The sequence below is a fragment of the Balaenoptera physalus genome (genome assembly GCF_965194825.1).
Source record: "Balaenoptera physalus genome assembly, chromosome: 2".
NCBI lineage: Eukaryota > Metazoa > Chordata > Mammalia > Artiodactyla > Balaenopteridae > Balaenoptera > Balaenoptera physalus.
In genome coordinates this window covers 35654632-35677285 of record NC_138883.1, presented here as the reverse complement: position 1 = coordinate 35677285, position 22654 = coordinate 35654632, and the positions used below count along the sequence as shown (strand labels likewise).

Genomic DNA, 22654 nt, shown 5'->3' with positions numbered 1-22654 from the left:
AAAACAAATGCTCCTTTGCAAAATTTACCCCATCTTGTTTTATGTATGATGCTGTTACTATTTCTGGATCTCAGAGCCTATAGCCTTAATTCAATGTTAGGGCAAATCTGGCCATGTTCAATTTCACCGCACTCACTGTTCTTTCTACAGAGCTCTAAATGGTCCCAGATGCAGAAGTTAAACAGTGAAGCCACCATCTCAGCCCAGTGCCCTAAGAAGCCTCTGGTGCCACTACACAGCTGCTTACAGCTTAATGAACCACTGCTTAGTGTGCTGCTAAATGAGATTGCAAAGAGCGAACCATTTCTAATGGCATCAGCCTTTCACTCGAGAAAAGGAGTTCTCGTCACTTACCTGACTTCACCTGAAAGACAAAAATCCCCCCCCACCCCCCTGCCCCGAAGACATTTGCATTTGGGGAAACTGGAAACTCTGTAAGGAGCAGATCTGACTCTGCCTGCTGATCTGACTTTCTGCTCGAGCACCCATCATTAATATTAATGCTAAATTGGAAGGAGAGGCATCGGGGTCCTCGGGCAGAAAGTCAGCATGAAAGGCTGAATGTGAATTAGGCAGGATGGATGGGTCACACTTAATGCTGATAATGATGAAAACTTTATATTGCTCAAGTGCTTCTTGAGGAGCGCAGACAAATGCTACCCTGATTCAGCCTAAAAGCATTGAAATCACTAGTCCTGTAATGACATTACATATATAAAAATGAAAAGTTGAGGAAATCATTTGGATATCTGTCTAGAGATGTACTTCGTGTTCAAGGAGACCCTCTACCCTAGAACTGCCAGGGCCATTTATCTGAGCCCCTTAATGGAAACTGCCTCAGACATTAGGAGTGTTCATTTATTCCTATCACTGCAAACTCAATAGGTCTAGAATATCATCTGCAGTATCCCCAGCCTCCTCCTAAGCTCACTTGGTACCTCAACTATCCCAATGTCTCCAGCCTCAACAGCGGGCTCTCCCCCACCCTCTGCCTTGGCCCCAGCACTCAATGTCATCAAGTCTTCCTTAGGTCCATTTCAGCATCCTTCCATCTGCCTTCCCCTTGTCCAGATTCTCATCATTGCAGTTCTGATTCTACACTGACTTGACCCTGAGGGTAGCAGAACATGCCACCCCAAAATAGGCTACTTTGGTAAATTAATTATTTTGAACTGTAGGCATTTGAAAAACAGCAAATGCAGGGAGAGGCTTCCTCTGAACTCCCTTATCTGCCCAAAGTCAGATCCTCCAAAAGGATCTCACTTGTCATAAATCCCCTCCCCAGAAGTTTCATCAACCAGGCGAGATTGACTCTTATCACAGGAGAGGAGCCTGGAAGTCGACACCACACCCAGACACACTTTGTCACAAACTATCACACCTCCCCTCTGTTCTTCTAAAGTCCATTCATCTTTCCTAAAAACCATTTACTCTCCTCTTAAGAGGCCTATGTACCCCTCCTCTTTCTCTATTAGGATGGTATTTAACCCTGAATTCTAAGCTACCTTGGAGAGTTACTCATTTTTCCCTGGGTATCTCCCATGTATACATGAGGGCTACATGTTAATAAATTTCCATTTGTTTTCTCTTGTTAATCTGTCTTTTACTACAGAGATCTCAGCTAAGAACTCAGAAGGGTAGAGGGAAAATTATTTTCCTCCCCTGCAACCCATAATCAGTCTCCTGGCCTTGCAGCATCCTTCACAGATTAAGTTTCCTAATGTGCCACACTCCCCCATTCAAACCCCCTCCGTGGCTCTCAAGTCTTCAGTCAAGTTCTGACTCCTCAGCATGGTAGTCAAGGCCCCCATGAGCATCCCAACACAGGGTTTCAACTACTTCTCTAAGCTCTCAAGGCCCCAGACAGACCAGCCTCTCTTCCCGCCCCTGTAACAGGCTCCATCATTTCCATACCCTATTATTCAGGCCATTCTGCCTGCCTCTTCTCTCATAAAAATCCTACTTCTTTTCAAAGACTGAGCTTACATGAGTCACCACCAGTAAGCCTCCCCAGTTCACCCTTCTGTGTTCTTTTCTCCTCAACACGACTTCTTTATTTATAACACTGTTTCCCAAAAGGATTTACAGCTAACTCCTGCAGAGATTACTGACTACGCCACTCGTTTACCACTTTCCATTATAATAGTAGTGAACACGTATAGTGCTTACTAATTCCTGTCTCTATATAGTGCTTTATATACATTAACCTATTTAAAACTCACAACAAACCTAGGAGGCGGGTACTATTATTTCTCCCTTTTACAGATCAGACACTGAAAGCTCTCACAACCTGCCCAAGGTTGCCCAGCTAAACAACTGCAGAGCCAGGATTTTGACCCAGGCAGGCAAACTCCAAAACTATGTTCTAATAGTTAATCTTTTATTATTCATTAACTTTTTATCCCTGCTCCTACCTTTCCACAGAGTAGTCACTATGTCTCATGCCTCATCTTACCCCTTCCCATAACTAGTACAGAGGTTTGCACATAATTAGTTCTTTACAGTTGCTGATCTTATCTGCCTTAGATTAGTCTTAAATTCTTCCCGGGGGGGGAAAAAAAGGTGGATATAATCAAATAAATTATGAAGTCTTTTACACGCCAGTCTCCCTGAAAATCTAGGACCAGACCTTATAAAGACTTTTATCATCTCCTTTGAATCACGAATGCGAATCACATAGTCTGAAAAATCTGACTTTCTAAATGTATGAATTCTAGTAACAAGGCATGTAAAGTGAAACCATTCCCCGCCTCCCCCATACACACACCAATTTCCAATATAATGTTAAAAAGTATTTTCACAGGGAAAACAATTCCCAAGGAAATAATTCTCAAACGCATTAAATAAAAAATCATTATTGAAGAAGATTTAGGGAGGGTAGTCAATCTGTTGCAATATTATCCTAAAAGAAGTTTTTGCAGCATTTAGAATTTATTATTCGCAATATATAATCACCTATGAGGTCAAGAACCTTGTCTGATATCACATTTATATTGTCCAAGCACCTAGCATAGTGATAGACACATATTAGTTCTTTAAAAATTCTCTGAATTGATTTCTCCAACTTTGGGGTTTTCCTGGCACCACTGATTTCTTTTCCTATCTTTCCCTGGAATATGTTAATTTCTCCCTAGCCTATGGATTCCCCTTCTCAAACTTTCCAGCTCCTGCAGCTTTGTTCTCTTTGCTCATCTTTTTCTGGGCCATTCCATTGCCTACTAGAGTTAGCCTGTAATATCATATTTGCCAGCAGGTGCTGCCATTTGCCATAGGATTTGCTAATTTTCAAAATTCCCTAAATTTGAGACTCCAGATTTTGTAAAATAATACAGTGCCTAATTTATCAACTTGGCAGGTTTGAAATGCTATAAAATCAGTTACTTAAAATGAGTGAAACTTGCAATGTGCTGCACAGTTTTAATGAGCAGAGCTCCACTGCTCCATTAAGACAACAGGAGACCACATTGAGAAAACAAGCAGCAAGAGTGGAGGTTAAGAGAATAGCAGGAAAACCTGCTTCTTGCCCACAAGATCCCAGCGGGGACAATGTGTTCAACAATTGACTTTCTCCTTGACAACTAAAAGAGGCTCATCTTAATGTCTTTCATATCTGTCCTTCCTCTCCATTTCCATACAAGGTCAGCTCTTTATTACCTCCTATAAAAATTACTCCAGGGCTTCCCTGGTGGCGCAGTGGTTGAGAATCTGCCTGCCAATGCAGGGCACACGGGTTCGAGCCCTGGTCTGGGAAGATCCCACATGCCGCGTAGCAACTAGGCCCGTGAGCCACAATTACTGAGCCTGCGCGTCTGGAGCCTGTGCTCCGCAACAAGAGAGGCCGCGATAGTGAGGGGCCCGCGCACCGCGATGAAGAGTGGTCCCTGCTCGCCGCAACTGGAGAAAGCCCTCGCACAGAAACGAAGACCCAACACAGCCATAAATAAATAAATAAATAAATAAATAAATAAGTAAATAAATAAATAAATAAATAAATACTTCAAGTGTTCACTTGGGACCCCTGATAATAATATCCTCCAGGAATAAAGGCAAACTAGAAATTATTAAAAAAAAAAAAATTACTCCAGTAGCCTCATGTCTTTGCTCCCTGCCCCCAGGTTCTTCCCACTCCAAACCATCCTGCGCATTGCTGGAATAATTTTCCTAAAATGATGCTTGCTTAAAAACCTTCAGTGATGCCCACAATCAAGGCAGCCCTCTTCAATGTGACACTCCAGACCCTATAATCCAGTCTCAGGTTACTTGTTCAATCTTACTTTCTATTATTCCCAGATTCTCCACTTTGACAAGGCAGAGGATTTTATTCTTCGCCACAGATTAAGCTCATTCCCGTCTTAGTACCTTTGTGCCTGCTAATCCACACACCTGAAATGCCTTCCTTCTTCTCTTAACTCCTTAGTCAACGCTATGGCTATCGTAATTTCCCAGGAGTAATTAAATGCATGGAATATTGCTGGTTAACATTATTCCTTCTCCCAGCATCCCTGGGAACATCTGAAATGTAGGACAAGTACTCTCTGACAAAACAATATTAATGAAATACAATACTGTGTAACACTTATACAGAGCATTGAGTAAGCAGACAACACACAGATAATTCCTGAGGGACCTCAGTCAGCACAAGCCCTTCTACTTGCCCATTTTTGCATTCCCAGGTGAAATATGATTTTGAAGGAGCCTCCCCCCCTTCTCAGGACTTACCTTCACTGCATGAATGGAATCGTAGAGGTAACAGGAAGAACCCTCTTCTCCATTTAAGCTCCATCTTTCCTCTCTGCCAGCCCAACCCACATTTTCTTAACTCTCCTGACTTCCTGAGAGTCACAGGCCACACCATGTTGTTGCTACCCCACTACCCTGGACTTAAGACACACAAATCATGACATCCGCTGGAATCACCAGAAGGAGGGCCAGCTCCATAATGTTCCCCTTTTCAGTATGTTCATAGGCTGACCAGAGTCACTTCCCAGCTCTAGTTAGTCCTCCAAGAGCCTCTCTACCCACCCAGTCAGCCTCCTCTATGATACATCCTTGATTTATTGTTTTTGGATGAAATATAGTCTATTTGGAATCAGAAATCAAAAGGTTTAGATTCAAGTTCTAGCTCTGCTGCTATCTAGCTGATGTATATGAACCTCTGTACCCTCAGAGGTAAAATGGAAATTACAACTTCCAAAAATTCAAGAAATGAGCTCAAAGGGGATAATGTATATGAAGCACACTGAAAACTATAAAGCACCACACACAAGTACAATGTCAAGTATTTCTTCATTCACTTGGTAGCACTCACAAACATACAGTTCACCCCACGAAGAAGAGACAATATGAACAAAGCTAAGACCCTGGCAGGAAGGAGGAGCTCTCTAGTTATTTTTTTCTTAGCACCATTATGCTATAGAAACAAGAATTTGTCCACCAGTTCCAACTGAATGTCATCTGGGCACAAACTTCTCATGAGAATGGAAGTACGGCAAATACAAGTGATGGTTCCTAAAGTATGACCCTCTGTCAGTATTATTAAGGCACAATGTAAGTCTCAGCCTTAGCAGAAGACAAATTAGTGGCCACCTATGAGGTACAACATAAAAAATTCTGGATAAGGTCCTGTTTCTTAGGGATTCTCCCCCCATTCTCCAATACCCCCCAAATTTCATCATTAGAGCTTCATTTATTCAACTTTTGGAGGGTTTTTAGTCTTCAAAAGTCCTTTATTAAAATTAGAAGATCTGTGAGCCCTTAAATCTCTTCTATCTCACACCTGAGTAGAGTTTAGCTGAAGGAAAAGAAGAGCAAAGTCATACAGGAATAGAAATCAGGAGGAGGAGGGAAGAGTGGAGGGCCTTGGAGGGTCACGAGAGGGTCAAAGAGGAGACCAGGAGGACCAACGACAAAGTCCATACTCACCCTAGTTTTGCTTTAGCCAGACCTTGTTAATATATGTTGTTTGCCTGATTTTCATTCTTTTTGTATCCAGCAGCTTACAATTAGCCTTGACGGCTGATGAAGCCCATACGCAAGCAAAAGTGAAAAGAATGTGTTTTTGTTTTTTTTTTATGGCTCTGTCGGGTCTTCGTTTCTGTGCGAGGGCTTTCTCTGGTTGCGGCAAGCGGGGACCACTCTTAATCGTGGTGCGCGGGTTTTTCACTATCGCAGCCTCTCTTGTTGCGGAGCAGAGGCTCCAGACGCGCGGGCTCAGTAATTGTGGCTCATGGGCCCACTTGCTCCAGCGGCATGTGGAATTCTCCCAGACCAGGGCTCGAACCCGTGTCCCCTGCATTGGCAGACAGACTCTCAACCACTGCGCCACCAGGAATGTATATATATTTTTTTAAGTTTTAAATGTATCTCTGGAGCTATCTCGGCACACACAGAGGCCAAAGAGGAGCAGTGGGGCTGTAGGCAAAAGGGGGACCTGCCTTGTGATTTGAGTCCAAAGCCGATGGGGCTTCCCACCAGCAGCCCTAGTTTGGCAGCGTAGCACTGGAGGCATGCCTCTTTGGAAACGTATTGGAGCCCTGCTTAGCTGTGTCTGCTCCTCCTCAACATGCTTCCTTTTCTATCTACAGCATTTAGAAAGATGAGAGACAACGCTACGAAGAACATAAAGTCTTTTGCAAACCGTCTCTGGCTTCACATTCAAAGCTGTTGCTATCAGGGTTGGATTTAGCAACTTGGCATTCACTTCATAGGACCACCCCTATTGGCGGCCATCTGGAGTCTTTTGGAGAATTTTTAAAGAGACACTGCTTGGAGAGCATTTTGCAGTGGAGGAAGCACTAGTGTTCAATCCAGGAAACCTGGTCTGAGGCCACCATCAGTAGCTAAGTGGCCTTGGGCAGTCCACTGCACTTCCTTGAACCTCTGTTTCTCTATCAGTTCAGTGACTTGTCAATTCCTTGTAAGATTTAATAGTCTGGGGCCGAGGTCCCCAAAGTGTGGTCCCTGGAGGAGCAGCATCAGTACCACCTAGGTACTTAGCAGAAATGCACATTCTCAGCCCCCACCAAGGCCTCCTGAATCAGAAACTCTGGGAGGAGGGCCCAGCAATCTGTGTTTAAGAAACCCTCCAGGAAATTCTGACACCCAGTCAACTTGGAGAACCACTGCTGTAGAGTTCCTTGTTGTCCTTCTGCTGTTCCCAGTGTGCCTGGACAGCACTGATTTGCAGTCGGTTGAAAGTGTGCTGACTGCTGGCCACAGGAGGCACTCACCTGCCAAAGATGGCTGACCAGGCAGCTGGAGAGGTCCAAAGCAGAGTGTCAGGGATTCTGCAGAAGACCCTTCTGTCACTCCCCCAGCCTCTCCCGTGGCCAAAGTTCCAGAAAACGCCAAGACTGTCTACAGAACAGATATATCTTCTGGGCCATGTTCTCACAGCACATTTTTACAACATCAAAAGAAACAAGAGCAAAAGTGGTTTTAATGATGCTAACTTCTCTTCCAACTATTTTCATCTCTAGTCCCCATAGGTACATGTCATTTAGTGCTGGGCAGGGAAAACTACTTCCTTCATTTTAGCTTTTTGTTTTTCCCCCTACTTTTTCTGACAGCTCTTGTCTTCCTCTAAGTTATCAGGGACAACTTGCAAGTGTTGTGCTGGGTCCCACCAGGGAACTGTGGTTTCCTAGCAACAGCCAGGGCCTGCTGGGCGATTCTGTGAGTCACCAGCTCCAGGCAGCTCCTGATAAGCATTGCGGCTTGCAGAGGAACCCTCTGTGGACCCCACACTGGAGCCTGCCTCATAGAGTGATGGGATCTATAGAGAACAGACCATCGCTAGGACCTAAAGAGAGACATAAATAGAGCGCTCTTTATTCTAAACTAAATGGATCCTGCTTCCTGATTATTCCATGATGTGTTGAAGAAGGAAAAGGGAGGAGGGAGGGAAGTAAGGGCAAAGGGAGAAAGAAAGGAAAGGAGGGAGGAAAGAAGAAATGTTTTCAACAAACATCCCCTGAACATCTGCATTGTATACTTTAGCTACATACTGGAGATGCAAAATCAAATAAAGTGTAGTCCTTGACCTCAGGAAGCTTGTAGTCTAATAGGGAAAACAGTTCAGTAAACTCAGTTTGCATTCCATCCTAATAGATGTCATACTCCAATTTCCATGACAGAGTATAACTGCAGGGCTTCATGAGCCATAATAAGGCCTCTTTTAATTCTGTAATATTTTTATTTCCCTATAAAATCATCATTACCATTGAGATTTTTAAATGTCTGAGGATTAAGTCATATACAATATTGCTCTTACAATGTATTTAATCTCTGTATCTGTGGTTATATAACCTTTCTTATTCTTAATGCTGTGTATTTGGGTCCTTTCTCACTTTTTTGTGATAAGGTTTTCCAAGAGTTCGTCTCTTTTATTGATCTTTTTGAAGTAGGCTCTTGGTAAATTTATCAATGTCACATTTCTTTCAAATGTATTGATTTCTGTTTTTGTTTTTATTGATTCCTTTCTCTTTCTTTCCTAAAGTTATATTTGTTTTTTGTCTTCTTGAGTTGGAGCCATAATTGAATCCATTTATCTTCATTTTTCTTGTGTATTAATAAAAGCACTTAAAGCTGTGACTATCTCTGATTTCAGGTTTGGCTGCTGCCATATGTCTTAATATGAGCTCTTGTTGAATGTCCTTATTTACTTTTGTCTGCTTGATCTAGCACAGGGATTAAAGTCCCCCTCTATGATTATGGTTCTTGTGGATTTCTCATATTTCTAAGAGGCTTTGATATATATATTTGATGTACACGATTTAGCACTTAAAGTTTCAATGATTCCTTCATCTTTGTTATGGATTGCACCTATTAGCAATGGAAAAAGGAAAAAAGAAATAGAAAAATGCTTCTTCATCTCATTTAATGGCCCAGGCCTTGAATTCTACATTATCTGATATTAATATTGTCACCCCTGATTTACTTTTATTGTCCATACTATTCTCTACTTTAACATAGAGGTGTGTCTTGTATTTTAACCAAGTGTACTTGGTCCTGGATCTGTTTTCCCTCCAATTTATTCCTAGTGCTTCTCTTACTTAGCTCTGCATCATAGTGGGGTCCCTACAGACTGTCAGCTGGCTTCCCACTGGGTTTGGCCAATAGAAGAAATCTGTGAGAGAAAAAAATAAGCAGGGGCATTCCTCTCCCCCCACCTCTTATGTGTTGTTTCTTCAATAGCTGCAGCTCTGCTCTGGCTCCAGCTCCTCCTGAATGATCCTGTTCTGCCTTCTCCCTTGTCTTTCTAACATTGAGTGGATAATAGTTTCCTGAGGTTGCTAATCTCTGGGCTGCCTCACTGTCCCCCATTTAGCTTCCGTACCTTCAATCCCCTGTGTAACTGACCTCCTACATTAAACTCCCTTTGTGGTAAATATTCAGGACTTGATTAACTATTTCCTTTCCCATATTAGGGAAGTTTTCAACTATAATCTCTTCAAATATTTTCTCAGTCCCTTTCTTTTTCTCTTCTTCTTCTGGGACCCCTATAATTCGAATGTTGGTGCGTTTAATGTTGTCCCAGAGGTCTCTGAGACTGTCCTCGGTTCTTTTCATTCTTTTTTCTTTATTCTGCTCTGCAGTAGTTATTTCCACTATTTTATCTTCTGTGGTAAATATTCAGAGTGGCTTTTGTTTTCCTGAGTGAACCTTGATATACCCGCCCTATTTATTTTAATACGAAGATTTAACCTATTCATTTTTACAGCAAATACTGTGGGTTGACTTACTTAACATCAATCCCAAACCCCCTTTTCCTTGGCTTCTCTAGTACAAAAGCTGCAAAACCAGAAACTAAACTCTCTTTCAGCAAGCAAGGCCATGTGATACAATGAGACATATATAGAAGTCTATCAGGAATTTTTGGAAAAGTCTTGCTTTCCAAATAAAGATATCACCCTTTCTTTCCCTAGGCCTTCTTCTTCCTGTCTGGACACTGGATTTGATGGCTAGAGCTTCAGCAGCCATTGTGAGACTATGAGGAAAAGACAACTAGAAACGCAGTGAACTGAGCCCTGAAACACTTGAGCCACTCTTGAACCTACACCAGCAACCTCCAGACATCCTGTTACATAAGGAAAAGAAAATGATTACTTGCTTAAACTACTAATAGTAGGATTTTCTGTTATCCTCAGCAGAATGCAATTTCTAACTCAATATTTCCCAAAAGGACATAATTGGCACTGGGGGCTGGTCAATTCTTTTTCTATAGGGGCAGTCCTACAAATTGCATCCCTGGCCCCAGGTATTAAATGCCAGTAACACCATTTAAGTATTATGCAAATCAAAATCTCCCCCCATATGGGGATATACGTATGCATATAGCTGATTCACTTTGTTATACAGCAGAAACTAACACAACACTGTAAAGCAATTATACTCCAATAAAGACGTTAAAAAAAAAAATCTCCCCCCATACATTTCCAAATACCTTTGGAAGGGATAAGGTTGTGCCCTTCCAAAAAAAACAATGTGTATACACAGCAAACACAGGAAGTTTTGTTTTTTTTAATATCATGTCAGAGTTACATGGACCCACGGCCTCCCTAAGAACTCATCAATCTCCTAAAAAAATTATTGTTGTAAGGACATAAGTTTAGATATTTATTACACTTTCGGGGGAGTATGAAAGTTTTTAAAAATAAAGAAAAGTACAAGAATAATATAACAAACACCCATGTATCCACTGTTCAGAATTAACAAATGTTAACATTCTGTCACTTTGCTTCAGATTTTTTTGAATAAAAGAAGCAAAATATTATAAAGTTGAAGTCCTTTATTTCCAACCACAGTCTCAAAACTCTCCTACCCTTCTTACCCAGGGGTAATCACTATCATGAGTTTGGCATGTTTCCACTTAGTTCTTGTTTCTTACTGTTAATTGCTGTCTTTGTAGGCAATTCGTAGTAAAGTGGGTATGGCTTTGAGTGCTTCTTAAACGTGCATGAATCCTAGCATGGTATTCATACCATTCTGGAATTTGCTCTTTTTTCTTTTTAACTAACTTTATTTTTTTGATATTTAGTTAAAACACAAATGTAGTTCACTAATTTTAACTAATGTATATTATTCAATTGTGTGAATTAAAAGTTCATTTATCTATTCCCCTTGTGATGGACATTTAGATTGTTTCCACTTCTTCACTATTACAAACAAGGACATCATTGGAGGAGTTCATGGGGAAGCACATTTACAAGAGTTTCTTTAAAGTGTATACTTAGAAATCAAGTAGCTGAGTACACACATCTTCAGTTTTGCTTCATATTGCCAAATTCTCCAAAGTATTAGTACTAATTTAAAGTCCACCAAAAGATTAAGAGAGTTTCTGTTTCCCCATATGGTCACCAACATGTGGTATTGTCAGCCATATTAATCTTTGGCAATCACATCGATGGATAAGAATTAATATGTCTTTGTTAAATAAAATTTGCATTTTCCTGATTACTAGTTAGATTGAGTATCTTTTGGGGGGAGCGAGGGGGCATTTGGCTTTTATTTTCTTCAAATTGCTGTATATTGAATTTTTCCTTAATCTTTCTATCAGTCTTTTTATTATTGTTTCATGGAAGTTTTAAATTCTCATTGATTATAGAGATTTGGCAGACTTTTTATTCATTCATTAAGCACCTGCAATATGCCAGGCACTATTCTAAGCCTGGGGATAAAATAGTAAACAAATCAGACAAAACTTATATACTCACAGAGCCTCTATTTCTCCCTCTTTCCTCCACACTCTCAGGTTTTTATCTGAATAATCTACCTTTTTAGATCATATTATTATCATTTTTCATATTTTTGCTATATTTTATAACATTAACAGCAATCATTTATACACTAATACTAAATTTTATTGGTTTCATTTTTTGCTATAACTTCTGTGATGCTCTGGCTTCCTCCAGTTTGAATTATTCATTTTGATTTCTTTCTTGAATTGCGATAGGACTTCTTCAAGGAATTTTTCTCAGGAAAAGGAATATTTTATTAGTTCTTGAATGTGTGAGAATAGATTTCTCTATGCCCTCTCACATAAACCAAATAAGAAATTCTTGGGCAATAATGTTTCCTTCAAAATTCTATGTATGTTTTTCCCTGTCGTCCGACAATTAGTATGGTGGGAAAGTAGTATGCCGATGCTCTTTTTTCCCTTTTCCAGATAATCTGTTTTGCTTTGTTGTTTTTCCCTGAGTGCAGGAAGGGACCTGCATTGGGCTCTATCTTAGTGTAGGAGCCTATACACTAAGTTTACCTGATTCCTAGTAGGTCCTTTCAGTCTGAAGATGCAAATGTTTTATAAGCTTAGTTTTTTTCTATTATTTCTTTATTGTTACCATTTCTGTAGCTGCTCTCTCCTTTTGGTATTTTTATTATACCTAAGTTGGATCTGTTGGATTTATTCCCTGTACATGTTTCCTTTATATATGCATTATGGTTAAGTTTGTATTTTTTCCTCTGTGATCTAGGAGAATTTCTCAACTTAATCATCTAATTCATCAATTCAGTTTGCTGCAGGATTCAATTTTCTCTATGGAGAATTTTAAGGATTATATTGCTGATTTTATGGCAATATTTCCTAGCCTCAGATTGTTCCATTTTCATAAATACAGTGTCCTCTCTAATCTTATATTGAAATATTAAAGGGAACTGGTGATTCACCTAAGTTTTTTCTTCTTCTGATTTCTTGGAATAAGTTCATTTCAGAGGGGCTGTTTCCTTGGATTGCTCTGACTGGCCTCTCTTCTTCTACCCATGTTTTCTTTTGTTTTGCCTTCAGATCTTTGTATATGATGCAAAACCTCTGAATGAAGCTCTCATTCTAGCATAATACCTGGCACATAGTAAGTGCTCAACAAAAATTTGTTAACAAATGAATGTCTACATTTTTCCTGTTTGGGGATTTGAAAAGTGGCTTATCAGAAACTGTGCAGGTCTCTATTCAAACTGTTTCATTTCAGACAAAGAAGAAAGGGAAAATTTCATATTTTCATGGCTTTATTTTTATAAGATTGGCAGTCTAGTTTGTACCCAGAAGTTAGGAAAAAGCGTGTGCAAGAAAGTTTGCCTGCTTAGCCCATTGTACTTAGGGGATGCTTTTCTATGTTTGTTGTGGTCCCCCAAGCCAGCCCCTTCTCTGAATGGCACAGCTCTCCTTAGTACCAAACTGCTGTGATGATGCCTCCATTTTACTTGACATGGCAGTTCATGGCAAGGATGGAGTCAAGGTCCAACTTCCCAAGGTAATTTGTAGTGTTCAGATGTGTCCCACATTTACTTGAGCCTCTGTTGTCTGAGTTTAGAGATTATCTGAGGCTCTACTAAGGGAATCTACCCACTTATTGTTCAGGTGTCTTTTCTTCATATACATTGGAGTCAGTACTCCTCTAAATCCAATTTTTAAAGCCTTCAGTCAAACTTGCATTAGTTTCCTAAGGCTGTCATAACAAATTGCCACAACCTGGATGACTTAAAACAGTAGAAATCTATTCTCTTACAGTTCTGGAGGCTGAAGTCCAAAATTAAGATTTTGGCAGGGCCATGCTCCCTCACAAGGCTCTAGGGAAGAATCCTTCCTCGCCTCTCTCTAGCTTCTGGTGGTTGCCAGCAGTCCTTGGCGTTCCTTGGCTTACAACTGCACCACTCCAGTCTCTGCCTTGCTTGTTACATGGCCTTCATTCCTGTGTATCTGTTCCAAATATCTCTCTTCTTATAAGTGCACCAATCATTGGATTAGAGCCTACCCTAATCCAGCACGACCCCATCTCAGTTTGATTACATCTATAAAGATCCTATTTTCAAATAAGGTCACATCACAGGAGCTGGGAGTTAAGACTTGAACATATTATTTTGGGGGACACAACCCACAACAAAGCTTTTAAAAATAATTCATAAAGTAAGAATTTTTCATTACTAAATAGTAAGACCCTAAATCAAGTTTTATATAAACTATGTCTTATAGAGATGTCTCTAAAGTTTCTGGCCTCCGGTTGCATCGTTTTCTGTTTTCTAACTCTGCTGCAGATGTTTGCTAATATTTCTTGAGCCATTTCAAATGGAAATGGGGTGAAAAGAAGAAGAGTTAAATGTGTGGATTCAAATCACTATCTTAAGTGAAATAATATTATTTCACAAAATTTATCAATATTCACTTAATGATAAATATTAAATGGGATTAATAACGAGCACTAGGAGAGAAAAATAGTGCCATGGCTTTCAGCCATTAAAGAAATACAAATAAAATGATCGATGATGTCAAAAATCTCTGCCCTGAGATTTTACTGAACAACAGCTCATGGCACACTGCTTCCCTCTGCTGAAAAATAGTTTTCCCCCAGAGAACTTGCTTAGGTGCCTAGCTTAGAAAATATCTAAGGGTGTTTCTCAAAATTTTTCTAATGTCAGTAAAAATGGAAAGATAATGTGGAGAGACATTTTCTCATTCTTCCTGCTGAAGGGAGGAGGGAGGCCCCAGGCACAGGTTGAAATTTGGGAGCAGTGTAGAGGGGGCAGCATGGATGAGGCAGGCGGCCGGAGGTGAGGAGAGACCAGGAACCTTGCCTGTTCCCACAACTGACCAGGCACTGTTCGTGGACTAATTCCTTTAATCCTCACATGAGTCTGCAAGACAAGTGGTATTAGTTCTGTTTTTACAGATGAGGGACCCAGGCTCAAAGGGATTAATTTCCCCCCATGGTCATATAACAGTTAAGAGGCAGAAGCAGGGGGGAAGGGGTGGATTGTTAAGACAGAAGTAAGTGTAGGGCTGAACAGTGAGGCAGGCACTTATCTTCTCTGAGCCTTAGTCACCTCATCTGCAAAATGGGACTAACACCCACCTTGATGGGGCTAAATGAGACAAAATATGTGATACTTGTTTCAGAAGAACATTAGTTCTCTTCTCCCACTTTTCCCAACCTAGAAGGGGAAATATCCCCAAGGGGATCCCGACCTGCCTAGCTTTGTTGTATGAATAATACTTTTTCCTTTCATTCTCAAAGTACTTCCACATGCATTATCCTAGTCAATTCTGGTTAGGAAAGTCTAACCCCCACTCCACTGCTCTGGCAGATGAAGAAACAGTCTCAGAAGCATTGAGAAATCATCCCAAGGTCATAAGCTCCAGCTGGAACTGCGCTCCAGATCACCTGACTTCTGGTTACAGCTACACCTAATGGAGCAGTCCTGAAGCACTGCATTTGCTGAATTACAAAGTGCTGTAGCTGTACATCAGAGCCAAAAGCTATAAGAAGCTGCTGTGACAGCAATTTTGGGTTGAGTTTCTATTGACCTGTTAGCTGTCCACCCTTACTGAGGCATCAGCTATCTCACCTATTCTGTGTACAGAGTGAGGCTTCAATAAAGAGCTAGGTGGGGACCATCCATCAGTGTCACCTGCTGTGTCTGGAGGCTCTCGAGGAGACAGGAGTGGCGGGGGAGCAACACTGCCCACAGTCTGTGACCTGGGAAGCAGGCTCACGTAACATCTGAATTGTCACTCCACGGGGACTCAGCCACCTAACGCCACCTCTCAGACAGAGCCTTATCTAGGAGATAGAAATGAAGACCCCTGTCCCCTTAACCCCACAAGGAAAACAAAGAATAATCATAAATTATTATAAATAATGTGGAGTAAATCAATCATTATCTATCTATCATTATTTAACTTCCACTCTCAGATTTCTGCAACCACTTAATCTCTCTCTCTCTCTCTCTCTCTCTCTCTCTCTCACACACACACACACACACACACACACACGAGTCTAAATCTGGTTCAAGTTTGCTGGTGTACATATATCTTGACTTTCACAGAAAACAAGGCAAATGTTAAATCCTTCTTCCAGTTTGGATCAATAATTTTTGGGAGCCTTAATACTTAATACTCGGAGACGAGCTCCAGAGTAATGCTCAGTTAAAATGCTGTACAACCGGCCTCATTTCCATCGCAGGATCTTAAGCTCCTGATTGTTAAACCTTCTGTGATGGGAATCCTTTGCTTACTATTCCCCTCATGTGCAGGCTGCATGATTAACTGCTCAAACGTGAGCCATGCTTTATGCCAAGGTGATCTCAGGCTACTGCACACATTACACAGACTTTGCATATCGGGGGAATAAATCTCAACGACCCTAAAATCTTTCCCTCATAATCAGTTTTCTTTCCTATAACTGCATCTCTCTAAGGACTGTCTGGAGCTTTACGGCAACAAATAAGTTAATATAGGAGAGGAAACAGATGGGCTTGACTGCATTCTGGGATTTTTATAAAGCAACTCATTTTGGAAAGTGTAAGTAAGGTTCTGTCTACAAATTCCCCAAAGGCATGAATAAAGAATGGGAATTTGGGTCCCAAAATAACAAGAAAGGACAATAATTAGCGTATCAACCCACAAGTGGCCTGAGAATTCAGTCAGTAGCACTGAGGTTCCAAATGCGAATTCCAGATAGTCACTAACTAACTTTATGATCTTATACATGTCAGTTAAAGCTCTACATTGAGTTGGAGTTTTCATTTGCAACACAGGTTTGATATTACAAATGTCTATTCAAAGTGAACATGCTACTTTTTACTAGCCACTAGAGATTTTTGTGCCTTGTCTTAAAGAAAATTTTGAGGCTTAGTTTAATTTAAAAATAACAAATTGTCATCAACAGACCACTTCCATGACTCAGGACTATCGATCATAAAGGTGGTATGCTGAGGGTGAGGTGAGGGCTAGATAGGAAGGGAGAAATTCCAGAAATACCCAGACCACTCCTTCTTTTCTGAGAACTGCTCCATGGTGGGCCTCTGCATGACTGTGACCATTCTACTCCCACACACCACTGCCCATCCCCATCCTGAGCCATGTTGAGCAGAGTAGGTATCTGACCTAAAGGGAACCCATCCTGAGCCATGTTGAGCAGAGTAGGTATCTGACCTAAAGGGAACCCATCCTGAGACTGAAATGGAGTAACCAGATTCTATCTCCTAGAAATTTGGAATTAAAAGACAATGGGCCTCATCATACATTGCTGGTGGGAATGCAAAATGATGCACCCACTATGGAAAACAGTATGGCAGTTCCTCAAAAAGTTAACATGGAATTATCATATGACCTAGCCATTCTCTTCCTAGGTAGAGGATTGAAAATATGTTCCTGTAAAAACTTGTACACAAATGTTCATAGCAGCATTATTGATAATAGCTAAAAAGTGGAAATAACTCAAATGTCCATCAGCTGATGGTTAGATAAACAAAATGTGGTATTTCTGTATACTAGAATATTATTTAGCCATAAAAAGTAATGAAGTATTCTTACATGCTACAACATGGATAAACCTTAAAAACATTATGCTAAGTGAAAGAAGCCAGACACAAAAGTCATATGTTAAATGATTTCATTTACATGAAATGTCCAGAATAGGCAAAGCCAAAGAGACAGAAAGTAAATTAGTGGTTGCCAGAGGATGGGGGAGAGGGGATAGTTGGGACTAGATGCTAAGAGATACAGGGTTTCTTCTGGGGTGAAGGAAATGTTCAGGAATTAGGTAGTGGTGACGGCTGGCCAACATAATGAATATACTGAAGACCACAGAAGTGAACACTTTAAATGGTGAATCTTACATTATGTGAAGTGTATCTCAATTTCTTAAAAATACTATCTTAAAAGTAAGCATTGAGATTAAGTCAGATAGGAATGGGCTGTGGACTGGAAACTTCCTATAACTCAGAGACTGAGGGTACCATTCATGGGCATCCATAATGAGCCAAACACAAGCTCAGCAGAGAAAGCTGGTCTGCAAGGGAAACAGAGAAGGAGCAGACATTCCAACAGCAGCAGAAACAAGGTGACTGGCAGCCCCTGGAGTGCGAAGCTCTCTGAATCCTAGTGTGGATCCTTGTGAGACCCAGCTGAACATCCTGCCCTTGGGAGATACCCCTGTATCTACTTAATAGGTTCCCCACTTTTGCTCAAGCTTGTTTGAGAGGATTTCTGTTACTTGGAACCAAACAATCCCTGCCCAAGACCAGTACCAAGTAAATGACAATACAGTTAAAACATTCATTCCCCTTCCCACCCCACCGAGATGTTAAAAGCACTTTCCAGGTTTCTCAGACACCCATATGAAAATAGAAATACCATCAAGTACAAAATACCCGATTCTACTTGAAGAAAGGAAAACTCACTTTCGCTTGGTCTGCACACTTTCACACCACAGCTTCTGAGCCTACGCTCTAGAGCCCGCGTGCCACAACCACTGAAGCCCACGCACCTAGAGCCCGTGCTCCGCAACAAGAGAAGCCACCGCAATGAGAAGCCCGTTCAGCATCACAAAGAGCATCCCCCACTCGCCACAACTATAGGAAGCCCCGCGTGCAGCAACAAAGACCCAATGCAGCCAAAATAAATAAAAATAAAATAAATAAATTTTTTAAAAAAGGTTCGGAGGCCCGAACATAGCAGGAGCTTAGAGAAACATATGTCTAACCCAAGGGCCAGGGGACATGAAAGACACAGCAAATACTGGTCTCACCTGACTCCTCAATCAGGGCTTGAAGGAAGTCCACCTTCAAGGTAGCTGCAAACTTCTCAGAGAACCCCTCTCAAGTTTTCTCCCTCCACCCTACCTACCCTGAGGCTATCCTTGTTTCCCACTGAATGGCGAAATGGTAAATGTCAGGGAGGACACTCACTTAAGTATAGTAGAGAAGATTGGGCCATTCCCATGTCTGTCTTTTTTTTTTTTTTTAATCACCTATATAAGATCTTAGCTTTTCTCCCAAAGTATAAAGTAACGTGATGTAGGAGACAGGCTTGTTGAACACCCTTCCTAATAGCATCCATGAAAATTAACTTTCATTGATTTGCTATTAAAATTCTACATCCATAACTACTTTGTATAATGATTTACTCAGTAAGGCTGATTTTGAGTCATGAGCTGGCAGGTGCATAGGTGCATTTATAGCAGAAAATTCAATTCTTTTAAAGGTGCCAGGAGATGCCTAAACTCAGCATCACTGTTCACCCCAAGGTTCCTGAAGATTGGAATCTCAACATCTTCCAGAGATGCAGCTTACAGAAACTAGGCTTGCAAAATCAGGATGTTGCCTGTGAGGTCATTGGACCTTGGCCTAAATCTAATTTGAATAATTACATTTCGTTCCATCCTGAGTCAGTAGAGGCCCCTGATTAATAATCAGCATTTGCTACATGCCAGTGAAGTGTTTGCTGCTATAAATAGACAGAGTTAACAATCTCATTAACTATAGGAACTGGCAAGATGAACACTTCATTCAGGGAGAAATATAGATGACAGTATTTTTAAGGTCTGTGGGCACTGAGCTGTCCCTGACCCTAATCCATTAGCAGTTATTGTCAAAGATCACTCTGTTAACCCTCATTTTTAAAACCTCCTTCCAAAAGCTATAACCTTTTCTTTCTGAGGGCAGGCATTTCAGTAATAAATATTCTGTAATGATACCATAGAACCTTGAGATGCCTAAGGATAAAACGTGACTGGAGAAGCATATGTCACTGTCATTCTAACACTTCTAACTCTGATAGTTCACAACCCTTAGACTTGCTGTCCTCAGTGACCAAGGCCCAACCTCTGGTGGCCAGGTCGGGACAATTCTGCCACTGCCTTTTTCACATCAGTGCTTGGCTCTCATGGAATTTCTTTGATGCTTTCTTCTACCCAGTTTCAATGAAATAAAATCCATTATAGGGCAAGCCTCCTGGGCCAAGAGTGTGTTCTATTAAGTGATTTATAATCTAAAGTTCACAATCCAATTTCCATCTGAGAGTATTTGAATTTGGTCTACTATATAATTAAAATGAACATTTTGCCAACAGTAGGATTCCGGTTCTTTTGTTTTTCCTCTTTTTATTTCATTTGCAAAAATGTGTCTCCTTCCCTTGTCTTGCTCCCAAAAAAAGGATGCCTGAGTCCTAGAGTACCAAGCCAGATAAGCTGTGGCCTCACCATTAATCTCTGGCCTTTATAGAATTTTCTAAAGACAGGATCTTGGTTTTTCACACATTAACTAAATGTATATATCACCCCAGGGGCTGTGAGCCCAGGGCCTGGGGTCCATCTTCACATTTGGCTGTAGATTATATTTCTCTCCTCTCTCATTATCAAACCTCTCTACTGAGTGGCGCATTATCTGTTGCATTGGTCCTCTGCCTTCACTGCTGTGTCAAATGCCACCAGTGGTGTCCTAATGACAAAACCACATTTCCATGGCTCTGTGGAAGTATCTGCCACCACTGAGCACCTTTTGCATTCTTGTACTTCTCTCCTCCCTTGGTTCAACTAACATTCTTCTGATTTCCATTAACTTTGGTGATAGAGTTGCCAGATTTAGCAAACTACAGGATACCTAGTTAACTTTGATTTCAGATAAATATGCATGGGATGTATTTATACTAAACTGTTATTTGTTGGTTAACTAAAACTTGAATTTAACTGTGTGTCCTGTATTTTACCTGGCAACTCTACTTGGTGATGATATTTCTCTGCCTTTTTCCGTCCAGGCTTTAGTCTTTGTTCCTATCATTTCCTTTATGTTCGTTTGCCCCTCTATGAATGTATCTGTTCTACCAGGCTCAACCAACATATCCCTTCTAGATCACCTCTCTCCTTCCTCTGAACTCTTTACATATATCTGGCAATTTAATATGCTTCCCTGTCACATACATCTCTTCTGTTGTCTTAAACTATTATTTGAATCTTTCATGTGTTCATTATTTATTGCTTACGTGATTCTAGATTCCTAAAGGTCAGAATTCTTCTTTGTATACCAAGGCCTGCAGCTTGGCTTCCACGGATGGGCTTGTCAACAAATGTATAAAATTCCCATCCTTTGGCTTCTATTCAAAAAATAACCCCTTACCTTTTTATATTTACAATGCTGCCTGGAAATCCTACCACTACATTTCCTCAGTCCTCTCACTCTCCCACCCTTCTGAGTGTTGCACCTCTTCATAATTCCAGCTCCTCCCCCTCCTCGCTCTTAGCTGATTGTCTTTCTTCCTGCCTTGCTGGGATAATAGAGGCATTCAGAGAATACTTGCACAGGCTCTCACTTGTGTGACAAGCAACCTACCGGTGTCTGTACCCATATATTACGCCTTCCCCCCTGTGACAATGACTCTGCTCCGTGCTCCTTTCCAAAGCTAACCTTTCCCTTGTTCAGTGGATCTCACCTCCCCCACTGACTCAAGGACATCACTGCAGCAATTCTCCTTTCTTTCCCTTGTACATTCAATGTTCTCCTTTCTAAGGGTTGTTACCATTAACTTGCACAAGTATTTCCCCTCTTAATAAGCAAACAGACAAACCAACCTCCCACTCCCTTGACAGCAAATTACTCTCCAGTTACCACACTATTTTTCTGCACCTTATACAGCAAAATTCCTCTAAAGGGCCTCTATTTTCTGTCTCTACTTCCTCTCCTACTATTTTCTTCTGAATCCACTGCAAGCAGGATTTGGTCCCACCTACACCTAAGCTGCTTTTGTCAAGGTTGCCTATTAATCACTTCCAAGTTGTCATAATAGGTGGAAACAACTTAGCCTCACCTAACTCAGGTGGTCAGCATTATGTGAGTTGAGTTCATTGCTTTAGCAATTGTCCCTCTCTCTTCTGTGTGATAAGTTTCCAAACATTCTTGAAACAGCATCTTCCCTCAGCTTCTACATCACTCCCTTTTGGTTTTCTTCCTTCCTCACTGGCTGTTCCTTCTCAATCTCTTCTGCCTATTATTTCTCATATTCCCAACCCCTGTAAGGAGGAATGCCCCAGGACACAAGCTCTGAACATATTCTTTGTCTATATTCAACCCCTTAGGTGATCTCATCCAACCTCATAGACTTAAATACTTTCTATATGCTAACAATTCCCAAGGTTTTGTCTCTAAGGAGGACCTTTTCCCTGAGCTTCAGACTCATATATCCTTTTGTGTACACAACAACTCTACTTGAAAGTCTACAATGAATCTCAAGTTAAAATGTCCAAAATTAAATTGGTCTCCCCACTCTTACCCCAAACCTACTTCTCTCATAGAATTCACCATCTTAATAACTTTTAAATCCATTCTTCCAGTCACTCAAATCAAAACCTTGGAGTCATCCTTGACACATCATTTTCTTCCACACCCCATGTCCAATCAATCATAAAATCCTGTCATGTCTACCCTCAAAATGTATTCAGAATCTGACCACTCTCACTACCTCCACAAACTCTTGCCATTGATCTATGACGGTCACATAATCCGGCCTCCCATAACGTTCTGACCTCCAATCCACTCTTCTTCTAACTGGATTCCTTGCTGTTTTTTTGAAGATCCCAAGAAAACTTCTTGGAATTGCTTTTTATTTGCTATTTCCTTGGCCTGAAATAGCCTTACCTAGGTACCCATCACTTCCTTCACAGATCTGCTCCAAAATCACCTTATCAGAGTGCCCTTCCTGACTACTTTATGTAAAATAACATCCTTCCTCCCCTCTCCCCAACCCCATAAGCCCTATCTCCACTATTCTGCTTAATTTTCTCTCTAAAAATGTCATGTCAAGATAGGAGTTTGTGTACTGTCTATCTCCCCCACTAGAGTGTAAGCTCTACCCGAACAGGGACTTGGTCTATTTTGTCACTGCTGTATG

The 22654-nt window shown here is 41.0% G+C and overlaps 2 long non-coding RNA genes across 2 annotated transcripts in view; both read right to left on the bottom strand.

The window, feature by feature from the left end:
• The window catches only part of LOC309655992, a 318822-nt gene that overhangs the window by 26794 nt on the left and 269374 nt on the right, over positions 1–22654 (bottom strand). The window lies entirely within an intron of this gene.
• LOC309654415 lies at positions 10936–18352 on the bottom strand. The gene is made up of 2 exons (XR_014260238.1): positions 16925–18352; positions 10936–16876 (listed from the first exon to the last, which is right to left on the bottom strand). It is a non-coding gene; the product is annotated as an uncharacterized lncRNA (long non-coding RNA).